The sequence below is a fragment of the Pongo abelii genome, chromosome 20 (genome assembly GCF_028885655.2).
Source record: "Pongo abelii isolate AG06213 chromosome 20, NHGRI_mPonAbe1-v2.0_pri, whole genome shotgun sequence".
In the NCBI taxonomy this organism is placed as follows: domain Eukaryota; kingdom Metazoa; phylum Chordata; class Mammalia; order Primates; family Hominidae; genus Pongo; species Pongo abelii.
Window position 1 is genome coordinate 33,908,467 of NC_072005.2, and position 25,833 is coordinate 33,934,299.

Below are 25,833 nucleotides of genomic sequence, written 5' to 3' on the forward strand. Positions count from 1 at the left end.
GTTGGAAAACACTCTGCAGGATATTATCCAGGAGAATTTCCCCAATCTAGCAAGGCAGGCCAACATTCAGATTCAGGAAATACAGAGAACGCCACAAAGATACTCCTCGAGAAGAGCAACTCCAAGACACATAATTGTCAGATTCACCAAAGTTGAAATGAAGGAAAAAATGTTAAGGGAAGCCAGAGAGAAAGGTCGGGTTACCCACAAAGGGAAGCCCATCAGACTAACAGCGGATCTCTCGGCAGAAACCCTACAAGCCAGAAGAGAGTGGGGGCCAATATTCAACATTCTTAAAGAAAAGAATTTTCAACCCAGAATTTCATATCCAGCCAAACTAAGCTTCATAAGTGAAGGAGAAATAAAATACTTTACAGACAAGCAAATGCTGAGAGATTTTGTCACCACCAGGCCTGCCCTAAAAGAGCTCCTGAAGGAAGCGCTAAACATGGAAAGGCACAACAGGTACCAGCCACTGCAAAATCATGCCAAAATGTAAAGACCATCGAGACTAGGAAGAGACTGCATCAACTAACGAGCAAAATAACCAGCTAACATCATAATGACAGGATCAAATTCACACATAATATTATTAACTTTAAATGTAAATGGACTAAATGCTCCAATTAAAAGACACAGACTGGCAAATTGGATAAAGACTCAAGACCCATCAGTGTGCTGTATAGAGGAAACCCATCTCACGTGCAGAGACACACATAGGCTCAAAATAAAAGGATGGAGGAAGATCTACCAAGCAAATGGAAAACAAAAAAAGGCAGGGGTTGCAATCCTAGTGTCTGATAAAACAGACTTTAAACCAACAAAGATCAAAAGAGACAAAGAAGGCCATTACACAATGGTAAAGGGATTAATTCAACAAGAAGAGCTAACTATCCTAAATATATATGCACCCAATACAGGAGCACCCAGATTCATAAAGCAAGTCCTGAGTGACCTACAAAGAGACTTAGACTCCCACACATTAATAATGGGAGACTTTAACACCTGTCAACGTTAGACAGATCAACGAGACAGAAAGTCAACAAGAATACCCAGGAATTGAACTCAGCCCTGCACCAAGCGGACCTAATAGACATCTACAGAACTCTCCACCACAAATCAACAGAATATACATTTTTTTCAGCACCACACCACACCTATTCCAAAATTGACCATATACTTGGAAGTAAAGCTCTCCTCAGTAAATGTAAAAGAACAGAAATTATAACAAACTATCTCTCAGATCACAGTGCAATCAAGCTACAACTCAGGATTAAGAATCTCACTCAAAACCGCTCAACTATATGGAAACTGAACAACCTGCTCCTGAATGACTACTGGGTACATAACGAAATGAAGGCAGAAATAAAGATGTTCTTTGAAACCAACGAGAACCAAGACACAACACACCAGAATCTCTGGGATGCATTCAAAGCAGTGTGTAGAGGGAAATTTATAGCACTAAATGCCCATAAGAGAAATCAGGAAAGATCCAAAATTGACACCCTAACATCACAATTAAAAGAACTAGAAAAGCAAGAGCAAACACATTCAAAAGCTAGCAGAAGGCAAGAAATAACTAAAATCAGAGCAGAACTGAAGGAAATAGAGACACAAAAAACCCTTCAAAAAATTAATGAATCCAGGAGCTGGTTTTTTGAAAGGATCAACAAAATTGATAGACCACTAGCAAGATTAATAAAGACAAAAAGAGAGAAGAATCAAATAGACGCAATAAAAAATGATAAAGGGGATATCACCACCGATCCCACAGAAATACAAACTACCATCAGAGAATACTACAAACACCTCTACTCAAATAAACTAGAAAATCTAGAAGAAATGGAAAAATTCCTCAACACATACACCCTCCCAAGACTAAACCAGGAAGAAGTTGAATCTCTGAATAGACCAATAACAGGAGCTGAAATTGTGGCAATAATCAATAGCTTACCAACCAAAAAAAGTCCAGGACCAGATGGGTTCACAGCCGAATTCTACCAGAGGTACAAGGAGGAACTGGTACCATTCCTTCTGAAACTATTCCAATCAATAGAAAAAGAGGGAATCCTCCCTAACTCATTTTATGAGGCCAGCATCATCCTGATACCAAAGCCGGGCAGAGACACAACCAAAAAAGAGAATTTTAGACCAATATCCTTGATGAACATTGATGCAAAAATCCTCAGTAAAATACTGGCAAACAGAATCCAACAGCACATCAAAAAGCTTATCCACCATGATCAAGTGGGCTTCATCCCTGGGATGCAAGGCTGGTTCGATATTCGCAAATCAATAAATGTAATCCAGCATATAAACAGAACCAAAGACAAAAACCACATGATTATCTCAATAGATGCAGAAAAGGCCTTTGACAAAATTCAACAACCCTTCATGCTAAAAACTCTCAATAAATTAGGTATTGATGGGACGTATCTCAAAATAATAAGAGCTATCTATGACAAACCCACAGCCAATATCATACTGAATGGGCAAAAACTGGAAGCATTCCCTCTGAAAACTGGCACAAGACAGGGATGCCCTCTCTCACCACTTCTATTCAACATAGTGTTGGAAGTTCTAGCCAGGGCAATTAGGCAGGAGAAGGAAATAAAGGGTATTCAATTAGGAAAAGAGGAAGTCAAATTGTCCCTGTTTGCAGATGACATGATTGTATATCTAGAAAACCCCATTGTCTCAGCCCAAAATCTCCTTAAGCTGATAAGCAACTTCAGCAAAGTTTCAGGATACAAAATCAATGTACAAAAATCACAAGCATTCTTATACATCAATAACAGACAAACTAGAGCCAAATCATGAGTGAACTCCCATTCACAATTGCTTCAAAGAGAATAAAATACCTAGGAATCCAACTTACAAGGGATGTGAAAGACCTCTTCAAGGAGAACTACAAACCACTGCTCAAGGAAATAAAAGAGGATACAAACAAATGGAAGAACATTCCATGCTCATGGGTAGGAAGAATCAATATCGTGAAAATGGTCATCCTTCCCAAGGTAATTTACAGATTCAATGCCATCCCCATCAAGCTACCAATGACTTTCTTCACAGAATTGGAAAAAACTACTTTAAAGTTCATATGGAACCAAAAAAGAGCCCGCATCGCCAAGTCAATCCTAAGCCAAAAGAACAAAGCTGGAGGCATCACACTACCTGACTTCAAACTATACTACAAGGCTACAGTAACCAAAACAGCATGGTACTGGTACTAAAACAGAGATATAGATCAATGGAACAGAACAGAGCCGTCAGAAATAACGCCACGTATCTACAACTATCTGATCTTTGACAAACCTGAGAAAAACAAGAAATGGGGAAAGGAGTCCCTATTTAATAAATGGTGCTGGGATAACTGGCTAGCCATATGAAGAAAGCTGAAACTGGATCCCTTCCTTACACCTTATACAAAAATCAATTCAAGATGGATTAAAGACTTAAATGTTAGACCTAAAACCATAAAAACCCTAGAAGAAAACCTAGGCATTACCATTCACGGCATAGGCATGGGCAAGGACTTCATGTCTAAAACACCAAAAGCAATGGCAACAAAAGCCAAAATAGACAAATGGGATCTAATTAAACTAAAGAGCTTCTGCACAGCAAAAGAAACTACCATCAGAGTGAACAGGCAACCTACAAAATGGGAGAAAATTTTCGCAACCTACTCATCTGACAAAGGGCTAATATCCAGAATCTACAATGAACGCAAACAAATTTACAAGAAAAAAACAAACAACCCCATCAAAAAGTGGGCAAAGGACATGAACAGACACTTCTCAAAAGAAGACATTTATGCAGCCAAAAAACACATAAAAAAATGCTCACCATCACTGGCCATCAGAGAAATGCAAATCAAAACCACAATGAGATACCATCTCACACCAGTTAGAATGGCAATCATTAAAAAGTCAGAAAACAACAGGTGCTGGAGAGGATGTGGAGAAATAGGAACACTTTTACACTGTTGGTGGGACTGTAAACTAGTTCAACCCTTGTGGAAGTCAGTGTGGCGATTCCTCAGGGATCTAGAACTAGAAATTCCATTCGACCCAGCCATCCCATTACTGGGTATATACCCAAAGGATTATAAATCATGCTGCTATAAAGACACATGCACACGTATGTTTATTGCGGCATTATTCACAATAGCAAAGACTTGGAACCAACCCAAATGTCCAACAATGATAGACTGGATTAAGAAAATGTGGCACATATACACCATGGAATACTATGCAGCCATAAAAAATGATGACTTCATGTCCTTTGTAGGGACATGGATGAAATTGGAAATCATCATTCTCAGTAAACTATCGCAAGAACAAAAAACGAAACACCGCATATTCTCACTCATAGGTGGGAATTGAACAATGAGAACACATGGACACAGGAAGGGGAACATCACACTTCGGGTACTGTTGTGGGGTTGGGGGAGGGGGGAGGGATAGCACTGGGAGATATACCTAATGCTAGATGACGAGTTAGTGGGTGCAGTGCACCAGCACGGCACATGTATACATATGTAACTTACCTGCACATTGCGCACATGTACCATAAAACCTAAAGTATAATAATAATAATAAAATAAATAAATTAATTAATTAATTTAACAAAAAAAAAAAAAAAACAAGCAAAGGGACCAGGTGCAGTGGCTCACACCTGTAATCCCAGCACTTTAGGAGGGCAAAGCAGCAGGATCTGTTGAGCCCAGGAGTCTGACACCAGACTGAGCAAAATGATGAGAAACTGTCTTTACAAAAAAAGAAAGAAAAAAAATATTAGCTGGGTGTGGTGGAGCATGACTGTGGTCCCAGCTTCTCAGGAAGCTGAGGTAGAAGGATCGCTTGAGCCTGGGAGGTCAAGACTGCAGTGAGCCATTGTGCCACTGCAGTGCAGCCTGGTTGACAGAACAAGACCCTGTCTCACATATGTAAACGTATGGATATATGTCTCAACATAAAACAAACAAACAAAAATCAGCAAAGGACCTAATAGACATAAAAATGGCCAACAGGTATATGAAAAAATGTTCAACATCACTAGTCATCAGGAAAATGAAAGTTAAAACCACAGTGAGACATTACCTCACACTTGTTAGAATGGCTATTATCAAAAAGACAAAAAACAAAAAATAAGTATTGGCGAGAATGTCGAGAAAAAGGAATCCCTGTATGTTGTTGGCAGAAATGTAAATTAATACAGCCACTCTGTAAAACAGTAGTGACATTCCTAAAAAAACTAAGAATAGAACTACCAAAGGATCTAGTTGTCTCACTTCCAAGTATTGTGAAAGTTGATTATACAAATTGGGTCATTCTACTGAATGAAAACAGAGTTAAGAAGCCAGAGGGGGAAAACATTCAGGGTACATAACACCGCTCCAAGAATATAATTATTTGCAAGCCTGGCTGTGAAATTGCCTGTAGTAACCTGAAGCCAGTTTTATCTAATAGCTACCGACACAACCTGCTGCAAATCTAGGACTAGTTTTACCATCACCACCACTCACCAATCAGAGCTTGCTCACTCCCCAGAACTTTACAAGTGCCACGAACTTTCTTGAAGAACAAATACATAACATTTCTCCTTGTTATAAAACTTCCGACCTTCTCTTTGTTCTTTGGATACACCAAAGACCACCCAGTCTGTGTATATCTTCCCAACTGCAATTTTTCCTAAACAAAACATTTTCATGTCAGAGATTCATCTCTATAGTTTATTTGACTTCAACAGTATATATCAAAAGGAAATGAAATTGGTATGTCAATAAAACATGTGCACTCTCATGTTCTTTGCAGCAGTATTCACAATAATCATGATATGGCATCAACCTAAGTGTCCATCAACGGATGAGTGGACAGAGCACATGTGAGATTGAGATATATATACATATATATATATATATATACACATACACACACACATACATATATGTATAATGGAATACTATTCAGCTTTTAAAAAAGGATAATTCTGTCACTTGTCAGAACATGGATGAACTTAGAGGAGGTTATGTTAAGTGAGATAAGCCAGGCACAGAAGGACAACTACATGCGATTTCACTCAAATGAGGAATCAAAAAAGTTGTTGAGGTTTTAATTCAAAATGGCTGACTAGAAGCAGCTAGCCCATGCCTCTCTCACAGACGGGAACCACAATGGCAAGTAAATCCTCACACTTCACATAGATCATCTTAAGAGAGCACGCTCAGATTCACCAGAGAAGCAATGGGACCCAAGGAAAGCAGGGAATAGTGGAGCCAGGCAGCCTGCAGAGCTGGGATGGTGTGGAGTGAGGAAAGGCTCTTACTCCAAGGAAGGGGTGAATGAGGTGAGAGGCTCCGGGACCCACACCTCCATCACAGACTTTTACATTCCTAGCCACAGGAGAGCCCCCATAATCCTCCTTAGGCCTCCAGCTGAACACAGAGCCACCCAGAAACTTTGCAGAGGCACCGCTCAAGCCCATCTGGAATCCCAGTCAGCCTGGTGCCAGCTGCCATGCCAAGGAGGGAGGCCAGGCTCTTTGCATACCCCCAGGAGAGACAGCACAGCTGCTGTGCAGAGGAGCCGCCAGACCACACACACTACTCCCAGACTCGGCTGCTTCCTGCGAAATGGGGCTTACCTGCCACAGGCCCCCTGTACAGTTGACCCACCCCTGCAGAAACACTGGCCTTGGCTAGGTGTTTCTCTGAGACCCCGACTCCCAGAGGCCACTGACAAGCCACTGACATTTGTCACTTTCTGCTGACCCCAGGCCAGGGAGAGAGTGAGGAGGCCTGGGACCTCTGCATGCCCCCAAGAACAAAATCCAGAACTGCTTCTGCAGGAGCGAAGTGTGGGTAGGTCATGTGCCCCCCAGTTGCCAATCTCCAGTGCCCTGAGAGGCCCTCCCTTCCTCCAGTGAAAGGTCACCTGGCTCCTGCCTGAACATTTCCGCTGCAACCACAGCTCTTCTGAGAGCCTAGTCCCCACAGGCCTGTGCTGCCCTCAGGCTCCCACTACCTGGGCCTTCTGTCTGTCCCCCGCCTGAGGGTTCTGTCAGCCTCTCAGGGACAAGCCAGCCCCTTCCCCATCACAGCCAGCGCCTGAAGTCTAGGATGCCCCAACCCCAGTCCAGCCCCTTAACCCATTTATGCCTGAGGTTGCAATTTTTTTAATTTTTCCAATAAGACCTTGGCGATGATCTTGAGCAGTAGGATATAAATAAGTCCCACATGCTTAGTATTCCAATAATGGAACACTAGGCATAAATGGGTTTTAAGGACCCATACTCTCTGTCCAGTAGGCCATCTAAGGGCCTGGGAACTGGGACGTTATGTAGACCAATCCAACAGTGCTGGCACCTGACCACTTTTCCCAGGGCCTGAGGTCAGGCCAGCCCAACCAGCTGACACCACCACAGCTGATACCCATCCACAGGGTCTGAAAGGCAGAGTGTATCCCCTGGCCCCGACAATGCAACATCATTACCACATCAAAGGAAAGAGAGCCATACGCTGTTCATATTGGGCTGAAAAGGTTCTGCCCCCAAACCACTCCTGTGGAGAGTCTCAAGACAGGTGTGTTCCATAGCTCTCAACCCACTGTGGCCTGGATGTAGGCAACAGTAAGGATCTGAACTGAGAATCACGCGTCCCAGGACTGGTGTGACTGGGAATAGATCACATTCCTGCCTATCTAGCATATGGAGCTAGTGCAGCCCCCTCACCCCATGTAGAGACCTCAGCACATGTCACTGGGAGCTCCCAAAGCCATCCCCACAAGGCTTGGCGCCTACACTTGGCATTGGAATGTTTGTGGGCAAGCCAGGGGGTCCAGCTCTGCCCAGCTCTACCCACTCCCTGCTGAACAGAAAACTCAGGGCACCAGGCACTTCACTGTCCAGCCCATCACCAGAAGCAACAGAGAGCACCTCCCAGTAAACAAAGACCGAGTACCTACCCACCTGCCGTGCTACAAGCTGGCTCTTACCCGTCAGCGCCCTCTACTGGCCTGAAGGTCGAACTGCACAGCCAAATATAAGGCCTGGCCAATGGAAGTGCGTGGGCTATAGAAGCAAAGCTTTAGTAACACAACATACTCCACAGTCACTCCCTAGGGAAAGGGAGGGATGGAGAAAGAAAAAACAAATAAGAAAAAAAATCCCATCTGAACAAAAATAAATTCAAAAATAAGAGTGGCTTTCTGTGAGCAGCTGCTCCAGATAAGAATCAGCATAAGAATTCTGGCATCATGAAAAAATCTGAATGTTGTGACATGACTAAAGGATCATATTAGCGCTCTAGAAATATGCCCTAACCAAAATGGAAACTGAGAACTGACAAAGAGTTCAAAGTATAAATTGCAAGGAAATTAAATGAGATTGAAGACAAGGTTGAAAACCAACACAAGAAACTATAAAAACAATCCAGGAAATGATGGGAAAGATAAATATCTTTTAAAAAATGCAAAAGGACTTCTTGAAATAAAAAGCCCACTTAAGACATCTGAAAATATAGTTGAAAGCTTTAACAATGGATTGATTACACCAGCAGAGAAAGAATTTCAGAGCTTGAAGACTGATCACTGAAACTAATTTGTCAAAAGTAAAAATAATTTTGAAAACCAAAGCCTGTGAGAAATATGAATTATCTAAAGCAATAAAACCTATGACTTATTAGCATTCCTGAAAGAGAAAAAGTAAGCCACTGGAAAACATATTTGAAAATAACTCAAGAAAATTTTCTTAATTTTGCTGGAGAGTTGAACATCCAGATACAAAAAATTCAGAGAACATCTGTGGGATTCTATACAAGATGAACATCACCAAGGCATACGGTCTTCAGACTATGCAGTGAATACTGAAGAAATAAAAAATATTAAAGGCAGCTAGAACAAAAACTCAAATCACCTAGAAAGGAAAATTGATCAAACATTGGACTTCTCAGCAGAAACCCTAGAAGCAAGAATAGATTGGAGGTCTACTTTTAGCCTCCTTAAATAAATGCAAACCAAGAATTTTACATCCTGCCATACTAAGCTTCATAAATGAAGGAGAAATAAAGTCTTCCCCAGACAAGCAAACACTAAGAGAATTTGTTACCACTAGACAGATCCTACAATACATGCTCAAAGGAGTTCTAAATATGGAAATGAAAGTACTATACTCACCATCAGAAAAAGATACCAAAGTACAAAGCTCACAGATCCTATAAAGCAATTACACAATTGAAACTCCAAAACAACTAGTTAATAACACAATGACAGGAACAAGACCTCACATATCAATATTAACTTTCAATGTAAATGACCTAAATTGTACACTTAAAAGATATAGAGTGGCAAATTGGGTTATAAAAAAAATAAGATGCAAACATCTGCTGTCTAAAAAGGACCCACCTACTGGCTAAAGACACATTCAGACTCAAAGTAAAAGGGTAGAAAACGAGATCATGCAGATATCATGCAAATAGACACTAGAAACTCTTAAAAGGGAGGAGGGTGGAAGGGGAGTGAGGGCTAAAATATTACCTGTTGGATACAGTGTTCAATATTTGGGTGATGGAAACACTAGAAGCCCAATTGCTATCATTATGCAGGCAATACCCTTGTAACAAACAAGCACATATACCACCAGTGTCAAAAATTAAAATTTTTAAAATGAAATAAAATTTCAAACTCACAAAAGCAAAGAATGGTGTTTGCCAGGTACTAGGGATGGGGGTGCAAAATGAGATGTTGCTCAAAGTAAACAAAGTTTGGTAGACAGCATGAGTAAGTTCTGCAGATCTATTGCACCAAATGTACAATAATAACGTATACTTGAAAACTGCTAAGAGAATAGATCTTAAATGTTCTCACTGCAAAAAAATGTGTTAGTTAGCTTGATTTAATATTTTCATAATGTATACTGTATCAAAACATCACATTGTACACTGTAAAGATATATAATTTTATTTGTCAATTATACCTTAATAAAATTGGCAGGGAGGGATGGGTGCAAGAAATAAAGGATATGACCAAGAAATGAAAGGCATCTGTGCTGGGCTCGACTTTTCCAATGTATTCACTTGACACATTGGTGACAGTCTCACGTTCTGACTTCTCTGACACTGTAGTCTGGAAAAAACTATCCCCTATATGCAACACAGCCATTAAAACACACACACACACACACACACACAGGGGAACTTAATACGGTAATATTCAATATCATCAACTTTGCCTGTTACCATGGTAACCAGCAGCATTAAGTCCTGCTGCTAAAATTTCAAGAGCAGATGACATGATTTATGTATAATTGCATTTTATAAAGAGAAAGAACTTGTCTTTCATATAAAATATGACTGAGTCTCAGATGAGATGGATGATTGTATCACATTGCTATCAGAACAAATGTAGCAAGTCCTTTGTCCCCACGCCCTCTACCCCAGTGCATGTTACTTCCATATGCAAGTGGAAAGCAAGATGGCAAACAAGGGTTAGCCTCCTACAGAAAGTGCCTGACCTGATTTGAGCTGGCGTCACTGCAAAGATGCTCAGGGTTCAAGTATTCACTTCTCCAAATTGAGTTAAGGGATCCTTTTTCATTTCTACTGTTACAAGCTTGTGCACCTCCTGTCTGTCTCCTGTGGTTGGCTTGTCTTGAGCCACAGCCACTTGTATAAGTCATCAGCAGGGAGTGGACACAGACCAGGTCAAAAGTCTTCATGTTTTAGGTAGATATTGAGAGGGGTCATAAATGGATGTTTCTGGAGACAGGGTTGTGCTCAGTAGTGGCATCCATTCACCAGCAATAGCACAGGCCTAAACTAGTTGAGCATTGGATCATGTTGATTTTTCCCTCATCCGGGGGTTTTCTGCAGACATTCTAATGTCAATTTCGCAGACCATCATCCTTCCTGAGCCAAGCTATCAAGGAACAAAAACAGTAGGTGTTACCTATGTGGCGACAGCTCCCACCCTTGAGCACTGAGCCTTGTTCCTGAGCATTGAAGCACTGTTCACAGCCAAGTGAACCGTCTTCAAGAAGCCTTCATCACTCACGCGTTCAGGACCAGGAAAAAAGCTTATTCAATAACTAAGTAAGGTTATGTGATTATCTCTTTAATCAGATCTTTAATAAGTTTTCTGGGAATGGTAGAGGTTTTAAATGAGAACGTATTCAACCAAATAACGTTGAGCTCCTTAAGGGAAGAAACAAATTCCATGTTTTATTCAAGGTGTGATTCCAATTCTGGGTACAGAGCCCCCCACAAAAACGGCTCTGCTCTAATGTTTGTGGGATGGGTGGGAAGATGGACAACGCATGGATGAAAATTCCCAAACAGGAAAATACATCTTGAATGAATGAAAATACTGGTTTTAGTTTCTTGGGCATGGGAAAGACCCAGATGGGGTTGGCCTGCCATTTACCCCTCTGCAGGAAATTCCTCCAGGCCACACCCCACCTTCTCTGATTTTCTCAGCTGCCGAACTTGATTGACCTGTGTTCCCTGTTACAATGCCAGAATTGAAAAGGAGAAAACAAATGAGAAAATAAATTATAATAATTTCCCCTGCCTTAACAAGACACTTGCATTCACGTACTGTGTGCCTAAGAAGGGCAGTTACCAGTGCAGTTCTGTAGTGAAAAGGTTTCTTGAGCCAGGGAAAGACCCAGAAATGGATCCTTCATGGCCATCTGGACAAAGCCCTTAATCAGTCACCTATGATGCCCACTTGCTAGTCCTGCATCCAGGTTCATGGGAAGTCTGCAGCCGTGACAGGCTCTGCCTGGGGTTGGCCCTCCACCAAACAGCCTCCGGTCCCTGCCTCTTGGGGCACAGACCTCTACTGCCCCCAGCCTACTGACTTGCCCCAGGCCCCTGCAGTCTTTATCATCACCGCACCGTGCAGTTTGGGTGGCATCTGGTTCTAAAATGTTCCCAGGCTTCTGCCTTGCTTCTCAGGTGCATCAGTCTTTTCACACATGGCTGGAATTCTCTGAAGCTGCTGCAGTTACTCCCAGTGGCCACATCATTTCTTACTTCCCTTAATAAACAAGGCAACTGGGTTTTGATTAAAGAGTTTCTTCTTTGGAGGGCAGAACAGCTTCCTTCCCTTGATTAAAATGTTTGCCAGCTGTTTCTCATGCTGGTCTCAAGGTGGCTTAAATCTTCAGGAAAGTCAGACACTTCACTCACTGGTAATTATTTTTCCTTATTAAAAATCTACTTGCCTCCATGTGACCAACATGCTACTCTCCATCATGATGTTGAGCCATTCCCACCTCTTCCATCCATCTCCACTCCAGTTTGGTTTTATCATCTGATCCCACCAGGTAAGAGAGAGCAATTAGCCCTCCGCCCTTGAAGTTTGACCCCTACAAGATTAATCCGGTTCCTCGGAGTGTTTGACGACCTGGTGAAAACAAGCAGGGCCTTTTGTCAGGTCTCTCCTCACACCTGTGAAGGTCTCGGGGCATGACAGCATTCACAGCACAAAACACTTCATCAACATTTTAAGTATACCCTTGCAGCTAAAAATTGTCAGCACTTGAAGGTTTTCCTCTTCAGAGATGGTCTTATCACAACAGCACTGTGTGGTCATTCTCCTGAGTGCTGCTGCCCTGCAGATAGGTCCAAAGCCCAACTTGCAGAGTCACTTCTTCACCTTGCTGCCCAAGATACAGGACTTCTGAGGTGCTGAGGTTGAGGAAAGACCGGATACAAGAACACCTCAAGAATTTTGCACCCAGAGGGCAGAGCCCAGGCATAAATGTTTTAAAAAGAAAGACGATTTTCCATGATCTTGGAAATTTCTAGGTCAGATTGCTTTCACACCTACTTTGGAAAAGGGGCCTAATCCATCCCTGCATCAACCATAGCAAAGAAAGTCAACAAAGACCAAAAATATATCTGAATGAATGGGTTTTCATTTATTCTTTCAACAATTTATTGGTTGATTACTCTGCATCAGGCAAGGTTCTAGATGAAGGTACTAGAGCCTCTATTTAATCTGAATTTATCTTTTCAATACATGAGCCAAATTCTGCTGACTGGGAAGCACTAATGAGACAATTAAACAGAAGTCTAATCTAGAGTGACTGGGGCGGTGCTGGTTCAGTTTGTTTAATCAGGGCAGGCTCTCTAATGAAGCCCTTGAAGGCATATATGGGAGGGCCTGCTCTCCCTTGCTGGGCCTGGCCACCTCTACCCCATCCTCCTCTAAAAACAGCGTTTTCAAGATCAGAGAGGCTAAACTGACACCACTGTCAAAATCTAATTAAAACCTCTCTTCTTCTAGTAAAGATGTTAACACTGGATAAAGCAGATCTTCATCCCCAACAAAAAAAGAACTTGTTTTAATTAAACATCCAATTTTAAGTTGGTTTTATTGCTATTGTGTTTTTGTTTCCATTTGTGCCAGACAGAGGACAGGAAGACTGCAATCTCTTACAAAACATACGAACATATGTCCTAGACGGCAAGATCCCTAGGCATCTTCCTCTGAAGTCCTCAGTCACACTCTCACTCACAGACATCTGCTGGGGTAGAGGGACTATCAAAAACTTTTTCAGGTAATCTGGTGAGATGTATTCAAAGACTTAAAAATGTATCTTTTTTTTTTTTTTTTTTTGCACTTGTCTTTAATTATTTCATTAATCTCTGGAAATGGAATTTATCTGCAGTGAGGTTCATTATAGCACCATTTGCAAAGGTGAAAGGCTGGCGACAACCTAACTGTCCAGCCACAGGGGATAATGACACATTCATCTACTGGGGCATGGGGCACGATCCCATGAGAAGGTGACATGATTTACAAGAAATCTAGAATGTGCTGTTGAGTGAAATGGTATGGACCAGTATGATCGCATTGTCATTGATTTTTACCTGTATATCCACAAGCTTGAAGAAATCCAGACAGTTAAATCTCAAAATGTTCAGAGGAGTGACACTGTGGAAGATTTTTATTTTCTCAGCGATATTTTATTTTACAAACATCACATATATGACTTGAGTAATTTTTTAAAGTTAATGTTTAAAAGAGAACAAAATAGTTGCCCAGAGTAACCCTGTCTTCTAAGTATACCTCCTGCCCCAAAGTGGGCAGTAACTGGCTTGTCTGGCACCCATGGGTGATCTTGTCTAAGCTTGCTGCCCTGTTCTTAGGGTCGGGGGCTACCTGGGTATTAACTTGAATCTGTGGATTGCTGTGAAGTCATTGAGAAGCAGCACAGGCCCTCCCAGAGTGCAGGCACACTTGACCATGCAGTGCCCACCCTGCCAGGACTCATGGGAGAACCAGCCATTCTGCTCAGCTCCCAGTTAGTCAGTCCCTTCCCCGCTCAATGTGTTCAAGCACCCACCCTCAGTGCATTCACTGAGTCCCCTGACCATCAGACAAGGGCTGTCCACAGGCCGTGAGGGAGGGAGGGGCGTCACCGAGGCTGCTGGGCCTGCTTTCACATTGCCTGTCCGTGGCATGGAGGTTCCTCCCTCCCTGATCCACCCCTTGTTCCCCTGCCCATGTGAACGCTGGGACTGGGCCTGAGAAAGAAGGAAAATTGCTTCGGCTTCCAAGACTAGCCTTTCTCACGTTTGTAATGAGTGTACTTCTGAGCAGAAAAACAAGCTTCACAAACCTCATAACTCACCTTCATGTTTTCTGCATGCTTCCCTCTCCCCTGCCTTGTCTCACTGATCCCTTGAGGCTCTCCCTCCCCAGCCCACATTTACTCCATAGCTTCCAGTAGAGTTTCAGGTTCCCTGCAAAGTGCAAATATACACACAATTCTGTGAGTCAGGCAGTATCTTAAAGAGGTTCCATCACACCTGAAGGTTTGGAGTCACTAGCCTGTTTGTGGCATGTCTTCAAGGATGAACGAAAGATTTGAACTCTTCAGCCTTGAAATAATAAATAAAACCTGAAAATGAAAAACCTCACCAAATTAAGCTTCTGCGCATTTTAGAAATCAAGGGCAACCACAGAGGAGATGACTCAGTTCTTAAAGACAAGGTTACCCAAATGGGTGCATTGCGGGGTCCAAGAAGGATGCTTCTGAGCTTGTTGAGCTCAGCATCAGCACAGACATCCAGCTAGTCCAGGAACTCAGACAGGGACCAGGCTCTGTCCTGGCGGGTTAAATCTTAAATCTCTATGCAGCCCATTACTATCAGCTAATGGATCTTTATTTAAGCTCTGATCTTGTATTGTGTGTATCCTTCTCCCCAGCTCTGAGCTCTCTGAGAGGACAGCCTACAGTTTTTCCATTTCTATCTCCAGGGCCTACTCCCCAAAGATGAACCTTCAGCTGTCTACATTGCACGTCTGGGCCTTCAGCATCGCTGATGCGCCAGCTGGCACCAGCTTCAGCAGGCCAGCGCATCTGCTGTGCTTGCATTTGCCATGTCATCGTGGGGTCCTGGGCCCCTGAATGCAGCAGGCCAGCTTATGTGGCCCCAGCCTCTGCATCTCTGTCTGCCTCCGCAGTGCAGACGGCTCTGAAGTCACACCAGCCTAACTTCCAGGCCCAGACCTTGGGGGGAGCCAGATTGCCATATCATTCCTGTATCCAGATCCAGATTTTTCCTGCTGCCTCTGTTCTTCCTAGGCCGCCCCTGTTACTCAGGCCATCTCGTCCCACTGCCAACATGAGCACCAAGAACTACATCATTCCATTGCTTTCAGCATTCCCTCCATCAGTGGTGGCACCGTACACAGCTGTGTCTGTGTAAAACAAGAGTTCCCCTGCCTGAAGTATGTGGGGGGCCCTTTGCTGCAATCTTTTATCTCAGATTCTTTTAGAAGTTTCATTCTTTTCCATGAGGACTTTTCTTTCATCCACAGGCATCAAAAGCCCGTCAGAAAGTTCTCAGTTCTGCCTGCATGTCAATGTTTCTAAACAGTCTCATTTTCATTCCTGTTGTTGTGAAATAAATGCTTTAATGTCCCCCTTGCCCATATTGACTGTTGCAATCTGCCTGGCCATGCCTCGACCTTCCCAGATACCATGCACCTGTCCTATGCCATAATTAAAATTTACTGCAATCTTAGCTTTGTCATCTGGACCGTGCCATATAAAAAGAAAGGCACAACCTCAGAATGTTTTTCCTTCTAAATTGCTGTAAAATTATGAGTTATGTCAACTACAGTAAAACTTCAATTATTCAGATGCACTAAGAGAACATGACCAAATTTTGAATGAGTGAAGCGGCTTTACAAAAAAGCAGAAGGTGCGTAAGGAAAGAAGTGAGATTTCAGAGCTTCCCATTTCTGCTACAGGACAATCAGCCTCGCGCTGCAGCAGAGGACACAAGGAACCCACCTTGGAGTAAATCAGAAAGCACCCCGCAAATCAGCTCCCCTGATAGGGTAAGGTGGAAATACACTACTGGAGGGAGGCCTCTCTCCTGTGTCCATGTGAGATGTTGGCTATAAACCCCATCCTGGCCAGAGCAGTGATTTTCCACTAGGCAAATTTAAATGTGTGTTATTGTCTAGTATGTGAGATAACAAAACTGAAGATAAACTTTCACTCACCAAAAACTTGTCATATCTCAAGCAGAGTGTCCTCCCTCTTTCTTGCCGACATCTCACCTTCATTCTAGTCATGGGTGCTTTTAAACTCTATTCTGTTAGAGACAGAAAGGGTTAACAAGCACCATAAGCCAACACAAGTTTAAGATATCATATACTTTTGATTGTCTGTTTTGAAAACGTTTATGCCGAGGGAAATGTTAAAGCAGGTGTCCGAATTAGAATAAGTGTCCATGTAATACAAGAAGATGGATTCTGGCTACCAAGAGCCACAAGAGCAGAGAGGGAACCAAAGGCAAGATGACATGCCACGAGTTACGAGGAAGCAGAAGGCAAGCCACCCACATCTGCTGTAGTTATTTAGGCATTTAATCAGCTAGAAAAGCTGCTGCCTGCTGCTCCACTCCCAGTGGCCTATCCATTATCACTAAAATAATAATGACAAATTGAGAAAGGCACAGAGGACAGGCAAATGTGAAGCCAAGTGTTGAAGACGGCAACAGGAGGTGACAGCCCTCAAACACCAGAAGGAGCCAGCATCGGCCTTGGGGGCCTCCTCCTCTGGAGAGCAAAGCCAGCTGTCTACATTCATAGCCCACCAGGAAGGGCAGATGAGACAAGGAGGGCTGCAGGACAGTGACAAAGAATTCAACCCCGGAGCTGCATCAGCCCTAAAGCAGCCTTGCCTCATTTCTGCCTGAGTAAGAGCAAGCCCTGGAATCACAGCGAAGGGATTACATTAGACAGGACCTACGTTAGACAGGAGCAGGGGCTCTGACACCTGGGCTTAGCTGGGAGCTAAGGGGAGCTGCCCTCTGCAGGCTGGCTCATCAGGCTCACCTGCAGAGTTGGCCACTCAAATGGCTATCTAGAATCCAGCCTCCGCAGCTGTCCAGCAGTCCCCTGATTTTGGGTTGCAGACTCTAGCACCCAAATTCCAGAATCCTCTTTTGTCTCATGAGCTCATAGGTTAAGGTACAGCCTGGTTTATTATCCTGCACAAAATCCTAATGACTTAAATTAAAAAACGACAACAACAACAAACAGAAAGGCCCACCAAGCACCCAGAACTCCCTGGAGCTCCAGCTTCTTAGGTCCTAAATATCAAAACATCATCTTATGACTTCATTATTCTCTGTGTTTCCATTCTTTCTATAATTCCCTTCCCAACAACCTTCACCCAGGTAACCCCTGCTACTCCTGCTCTTCTGCAGAGACCACCTCGCATACCACCCCTCCTCTCCTGTTACATTAGAGGCCCAGTTGAGCACTTTATTTTACCTTTGGGACATTTATTCTTTTCTTTATTCACTCAGCAAATATTTATTGTGCATCTACTAGTCATAGGCACAGAGCTAGACACTGGGGATTCTGCCATGACCAAGAAAGAAACAAACAGTCCATGTCTTCTTGGAGCTTGCCATCTAAAGGGGAAGACATCGTTAACAAGAAAAAACAAACATCGTATGATAGCATGTGGTGTTTAAATGCTAGATAGAAACAGCACACTGAGCTATGAGAAAACAGCACATGCTGGACCTGAGGTGAGGCCACTACAACTGAAGCACTACCATAAACTTACGCAGTTTTCCTTCCCAGCCCCACCACCTCCTGACAGGAAGCACTCTCCACGAGGCAGGGCCCCATGACCAGCAGCTCACACCACAGCACAGGGCACCAGGCATGATGAAGGGCCGGCGAGGGCAGGGGCTCTTCACCCAGAGGACTCTGAACTCTGGCTTTCCTTCACCTTCCTCTGCACCCAGTCGCACAATTTGTTCCTCATAATTAATCCATTTGACAAGTGAGAAAACTATTTTCAAAGTAAACCAAATAAATCAAAATGGTGCTAACTTCTCTCCCTAATGTCCTCCATCAATCATGGATGACTCGAGCTTTTTAAACCGAGAGACTGGGGGAGTGGAGGGAGTGAAAAAAGTTTTAAACTCAACTGTGCTCCCAACTCTATAACATTAAGATGCTGGAATTGATTTGTTGTTAAGAGGAGAGTTGCAAGTACTATCCATGCCTAGGAGGAGGAGGGAAAATAAATCAATGGTAAACCATGTAATTGGGAGAGGGGTGAAGTAGAAAAGGGTATATTCCTTATTGACTCAGAGAAAAACGCCACAAAGAGTCAAAACACCCTGATTTAATGCCTCACTTAAGGCTGCACAAGGCAGAGTGACAGTGCCAGGAAGACGTAGAAGAAGGAAGTGTTAACTTGTCAGACCCAACATGATAACTGGGGTCCCTGAAAATGACTCTCACCAGCCTCTAAGGGCAGGAGCTGAACTGTTGGCTGAAAACCAAAAATTCACAAAGGAATAGTGGGAAAAGAGGAAACAAGGATAGCATAGGTCCTCCAGAGAAAGAGAAAAGACAGAGCAGCCAGCCTTCCAAATCGGAAGTCACATGCTCACCTCCACAGTACCTGTAAACAACTTTTTTTTTTTTAAGTTTTTATTTATTTAATTTTGAGACAGGGTCTTGCTCTGTCACCCAGGCTGGAGTGCAGTGGTGTAATCACAGCTCACTGCAGCCTGGAACTCCTGGGCTCAAGCAATCCTCCTGCTTCAGCCTCCTGAGTAGCTGGGACTATAGGCACATACCACCATACTAGGCTAATGTTTTAATTTTTTGTAGAGGGCGGGCTCTCTCTATGTTGCTCAGGATGGTCTCAAACTCACGGCCTAAAGTGATTCCCCCAACTCGGCCTCCCAAAGCACTGATATTACTGGCATGAGCTACCACACCTGGCTCTTTAATTTTTGTACAGTGTATTGCTATGTGGCCCAGACTCAACTTAAACTCCTGGCCTCAAGGTGTGCTCCCACCTCAGTCTGTCAAGCGCTGGGATGACATTGATGAGTCACCACACCAAGCTGCTTAAGGTTTTGCCATTCAAATTAAAAATAAAGGTAGGCACACTAGGACGGCTACAGTAAGAAATATGGACAATTGCCAGGTGTTGGCAAAGATGGGAAGAAATCAGTGGGAATGTAAACTGGTGCAATCTCTTTGGGAAACATTCTGGCAGTTCTTCCAAAAGCTAAACAGAGAATTCCCATATGATCCCAGCAATTCCACACCTGGGTATACACCCAAGAGAACTGAGAACATATGGCCAGAGAAAAACTTGTACATATGTATTCATAGCAGCATTATTCATAATAGCCAAAAAGTGGAAATAAACCAAATATCCATCAAGAGATGAATGGATAAACCAAATGTGGTACATGCACACAATGGAATATTCACATACAAAGAGGAATAATGCACTGATACATGCTACAATATGAAGGAACCTTAAAAAATGCTGAGACAGTAGCCAGACATAAAAGACAACATATTGTATGATTCCATTTATATGAAATGTCTAGAACAGGCAAATCCATGGATACAGGAGTTGGCTTAGTCACTGTCAGGGCTGGAGGAAGGAGAGTGGAATGAGAGTGACTGCTAGAAGTACAGGGTTCTTTTGGGGTGATCGACATGTTCTGGGATTAAACAGTGCTGATGATTACACTCCTTTGTGAATATACTAAAAACCACTGGATTGCATACTTTAAAAGAATTTCATGATATATGAATTACATTTTAATAAAAAGAAAATAAGGGCAGAACACATATGGTAGGAGGTGGTTAACCTACTTGACAAATTTATTATCTCATCATCATAAACAATACAGTAATCATTAATAAGATATCTATTTAATAAATCATGCCCAATTTAGCAACACCTTGAAGTAGATGGTTTGAGGTTAAGTATTATGGCCCTGAAAACAGTAAAAATGTTACTTTTGAAACATTTTGTAGTACCAAATTTTTAATAAATTCTATCTGGCTTCCAATAGCTATGTACATTAGGAAGGTATTATGGGCTGAACTGTGTCTCCCACAAAATTCTTATGTTGAAGTTATAACTCCCAGTATCTTAGAATGTGACTGTGTTTGGAGATAGGGCCTTTAATAAAGAGGTAACTACATAAAATGAGGTCCTGTGGTTGGGCCCTAATCCGATACGAGTGGTGCCCTTATAAGAAGAGATTAGGATGCAAACAGGAACAGGGGAAAGACTACGTAAAGGACAGGGAAAAGACAACATCTACAAGCCAGTAAGAGAGGCCTTGGGAGAAACCACCCTGTCAACACCTTGATCTCAGACTGCCAGCCTCCACGACTGTGAGAAAATAAACCTCTGTGGTTTAAGCCACCCAGTCCGTGGTACTTTGTCATGACAACCCTAGGAAACTAATACAGAAGGTGTTCATGTGTTAAATTCAGATTTAACTCTATATTTATTATATGCTGAAGCATATGATAGTGAACTAATAAAGAGTGAACTAACCATTACAAGAGCTATTCCACTTTCTAAAAGCCATCATTAAGCATTTAACTATAAGGGTCCACCGCCAAAGTAAAACATTTTTTTTTTTGTTTTTTTTAGAGACAGGGTTTCACTCTGTCACCCTGCCTGGAGTGCAGTGGTGCAATCACAGCCCACTGCAGCCTCGAACTCCTGGATTCATGTGACCCTCCTGTCTCAGCCTCCCCAGTAGCTGGGACTACAGGTGCATACCACCATGCCCTTCCAATTATTTTTACTTTTTTTCTGTGGAGACACGGTCTTGCTATATTGCCCAGGCTGGTCTTAAACTTGTGACTTCAAGTGATCCTCCTGCCTTCTCCTCACAAACTGCTGGTATTACAGACATGAGCCACTATACCTGGCCTAAAATTCTTTTTAGAAAATTAAAATACTTTCGTGTGTGTGTGTATATATATGTGTGTGTGTGTATATATACGCACACTTTAAAAGAATTTTATGATATATGAATTACATATACATGTGTGTATATATATATATACACACACACGTACATACAAACACACACACACACACACACACACACACACACACACAGTAGAATATTACTCAGCCACAAAAAGAAATAAAGCACTAATAGATACTTTCCTGGGGTATCAACGTGGGTTGCTACAACCTGGAAGAACCTCAAAAACATTATGCTAAGTGAAAGAAGCCAGTGACAAAAGGGTACATACTGCATTATTCCGTTTAGATGCTCTATCAAGAACAGGCAAATCCAGAGACAGAAAGCAGATTAGTGGTTACCAGGAGGTGGAGAAGGCAGCAATAATGAGTGGTTACTTAATGGGTACAGGGTGTTTTTCTGGAATTAATAAAAAAGTTTTGAAACTAGAGACAATTGGTGCTTGCACAACATTTAGTGAATATCCTAAACGACACTGAATTGTACACTTTGAAATGGTAATTGTATGTTATGTGAATTTCACTTCATTTAAAAAATCATACTCCTACCAGTATAGCAGGATACCTCTTCCCACACAGGTTCTAAGAAAATAATCAGCTAAGTGTACAGTCATGCATGGGTAAAAGTGTTTGTTTTAGCATGTGTATTGTTAAAATGTTTTATAATAGTGAAAATTTGCCTAATGTTCATCAAAGAGTAGATAAATAAATCAGAGTTCATCTATATATTGGAATACTAAACAACTGATAAAAATAATTAGGTAGATCCACACAAAAAAGTCTCTTTACTTAAAAGCACATTAAATTCCTAAGTGCTATTAAAAATGTAACTGTTGGCCAGTGAAAATGATACTACACACCTGAGGACTTGCCACCTGTCAGTAGAAGGCAAAGCTGAACTGTGTTCTGTCCCAGCTTTATTTACATGGCTTTGTTCACGTGGCTGCAGTTCCCAGAGCAGTGCCTGGCACACAGTAGGTGCTCAATAAGTTTTAGATGGATGAATATCTAGGAAGAACCATTAAATTTTAAGAGGAAGTTCTATAGTTCATATGTCACAGACATTGCACTTTGTCAATAAGTAGAAAGATTACAAACAATGGATCTGGAAAACTGCCATTCTGAGAAATATAGACATATACATATGTAATATGTGCCAAGAAATAAGTCCGGAGACATATACATTAAAAAGTTAACAGTGATTATCTTTATGTGGTGATATTATAAATGATTTAAAAATTTTCCTTTGCATGTTGTCTGAATTTTTCTTCTAACGATAAGCATAGACTACTTTTCTAATCAGGAAAAAATTGAAAAAGCAATAAAGCTATTTCCATGTAGAAAATAAATTCAGTTTATTATCTATAATTCAATTCTGAAGACTGTTAATGATGCTTTCACTGAACTGCTTTGGTTGTTCTGAGTTCTAAATCCATTTAGTTCTCTAAAATAAACAACTTACTCAATGAAATCCAAACCTGCTCAGAAAATACCAACATTAGTAATGTCCAGCCACACCACAGGTACTGGTGGGCCACTATTGGTCCAATTATTAAGAATCTGTCTGTTTTGGGTGCAATAAGCAATAGGCTCACTCAGTACCTATCAGGCACCAATAGTACCTGCTACTGACATTAACTGGCCAAAGCCCCCAGAGTGTCATTAGAGGGGAGAAACCATCCAGTCAGTCAATAATCACAGGTTAATGAAAGAACACTCTACCAGCTTGCTATTCCCAAAGACCAGAAAACTGCTATGCTCTTCAGAACTCTTAACAAAAACGACGACGACAAAAATTGTCTTCCTTGACTCTCACCTTGGGAACAAAAGACTAAACCCAAGTACAATGACACAATAGAGTTTCTTGTATACTGTTTTCATTTCAGAGTCACTTCTGTTTTCTGTGACTCTTACTTTGGGAGTAAACAAGTCATTTCCTCCAGGATCCTGAACTGGTCATACATAAAATCTTCCCGGCAGGACAAGCCTCAGGTGGCCAGGGAGTCTGTGAAGTGGGGAGTCTCAATCCCATCTCCTGCAGAGGCCAGTGTGGCTCAATCCTGGGGACCTCACTCATCGAAGGGACACAAGGCGAGGGTTGCGGGTGGTTAGCCTGTGCCAGACCTAAGGGTCCCGCTGCCTGTCAGCTCCTGACATGCCTGACTCAGGGTCCAGGAGCCACATCCTCCAGGCTTTAAGCAGACAATGGAAATTCTGATTTTTATGTTAATGCCTGTTTTTGTTCTCTTAGCCACTAATTAGATTTTTTAAACATTATGCAGTCCAAACCAAGAACATCTATGGGCCACCAGTATGCAACACCTGAGCATTTGACCTTGAGTTTGATACTTACTCCAGGCCTTTCTACTCCTGGCAAGTCACCTAAACAGAGGACAGGTCATTATCTTAGGACCTTTGGACTTGAATTCCCTTTTCATCTTTATTCCAAGTTTCCTCATAAAACTCTGGGGGAGACGCCCCTCTTAAGACTATGCTGTTGTTTGGAAATCACATCCATTACAACCCACAATCAATTTTCCCCTCTAGTCCACTGCAAAATAAGATTATAGGTCCTATTCCTAGAAAGGGTGCTTAGAAAACCATTAGCAGATGTTCACAACCTGCATTCCCTTACCCCACATTATCCTGGATTCCAACAAAGACAGGGGAGCCAAAGCAGCTCTGAAACCAGGCCTGCTGGAGCGGGAAGTGAATGACTTCCCTTCAGTGGCCCAAAAACCTGGCAAAGAGGAATGATGCCTTGGCCCCAACAGCCACTGTAGAGGCTGGCTCTTACCCCACTGGAAACCTTCGTGTCCCTCCCCTACATGCCTACCCCTCAGTCTGCTGCCCTGCCTCTCCTGCATTTCTCTCTACTCCAAAGGTTCCCATGCAGAGGGCATGGAGGCAATCCAGACTCCCTCTCCAGCCAGCCCCCCAGGCTTCCAGGGCACTAAAGAGCAAACACAAATCTCCCTCTAAGCTAGAAGGACTGGGCAGGATGGGTCCACACTGCCCATCCATACTGGATTTGGTAGAAATGAAGTCCATGCACATGTGTCATCTTCCTTGTAGTAGTCCTCGTAAAAGCTCTGAGAGAGGTTTCATGTCCTTTTTACAGAAAACGAGATGGAGGCTTAGAGAGGTTACTTTAATAAGAGAGAGAGAAGCCTTCTTAGAGGTGAACTTCCAACTAGCATCAGAACTCACGGCAAGAACATGAGGGGCACACTGGGAGAACAGTGAGTTTCCTCAAACTTAGCTTTCCCAAAGCACCCCTACTAGAGCCCACGAAGTCCTCAACACTCCAGCCACACAGGCTACCATGGGAGGCTTTAGGGAGCTTCAGCACAGAGGATAAGCTCCTTATACTACAACCAAAGACTTCAGAGCCAGATGAAAGGCATGATGGGAGAACACGGTCAGCCACATAGCAGATGGTTGGAGATGACAGCCTGAAAACCAAAACAGCCCACAGGTGCTTAAAGAACACAGGCCCTGCCTAAAAAGAGTCCATTAGTCCTACTGCTCCTGTCCAGGTTACTTCATATACACACACACGCAGATGCATGCATACACGCGTACACGCACACACACACACACATACACACTCACACATATTTCTTGCAGCAGGCAAGAAATAAGGGAGACTTGAATGAAGGGCAGCAGGGGGCCTGGGAGAGATGCCTGCAGGAAATTGCTCAGGGAAGAATGCATGGGATTCAGCAACCCAGAAAGCTGCAGATTGAGGGGAGGCTGTCAGGGGAGGGAGAATTGACTCTTGTTTAATAACAGCACATCCCTACAGAGCTGTTCTTCCTGTGTCATGTTTAGACATCTAGTTTGCCCTTTGTGTGGCTATCCGACCCACAAGCATCTCCATCAAAAGTAGGGGTTTGGAGCTAGATGAAATGTCAGCGCTGGAAACATTGCTCTGAGAATTTTCTGCATAAGAATTATATTTGAAGTTGCATACATAGATGTAATCAGCAAGAAAGAGGGTATAGAGGAGAGGGGGATAAAAGCAATGAATGATGCCAGCAGCAGAAACAGAGACTGAGTCTGGGAATCTCCTACTGAGTATCTTTCCGGTAATCTCCTTTCTGCTTGTTAACGAAGGCAAAGCGGTCTGAAAGGACAGGACCAGAGTAGTGGTGGAGATCTCAAAGCAGAAATCGCTAATAACCACTGCCTTTAGGAGAACCAAACCCCCACCATTTTTATTCTTCAGTCATTCTGCTCAGGAACAAGCTTTCAGGGAGTTTGGCTGGGTGGCTGCAGTGATCCACAGACATGTCACTAGAAGTGCTTCCTTGGATCACAGGAAAGTGGCCAATGATTGTCCCATTTTACATAAGAAAATTAAATGGTCAGACCCAGATGACTTGGCAAGACCAGGGCTAACAAATCGGGTTCCCAGGTTCCACTGCTGAGAAGCAGGTCAAGGGCAGTGCACGCTTCCTGGCCTGGGCCCTTGGGACACTGCCATAGGCTGCAGAATGGTTTTGTGTTACA

The 25,833-nt window shown here is 42.7% G+C and overlaps 1 long non-coding RNA gene across 9 annotated transcripts in view; it reads right to left on the reverse strand.

Moving 5' to 3' along the window:
• LOC112130190 (uncharacterized) overlaps positions 1–25,833 on the reverse strand; it is a 277,700-nt gene that overhangs the window by 173,761 nt on the left and 78,106 nt on the right. Inside the window, exons 9-10 of one of the 9 annotated variants that reach the window (XR_010138474.1) lie at positions 16,527–16,618; positions 4,706–14,752 (exon numbers count right to left, since the gene is read on the reverse strand). The exons of 7 other annotated variants lie outside the window; for them this stretch is intronic. This is a non-coding gene — a long non-coding RNA (uncharacterized LOC112130190). Of the gene's footprint in view, positions 1–4,705; positions 16,619–25,833 lie in introns of those variants that run through there. One more of the 9 variants, XR_010138468.1, reaches the window with a different exon arrangement.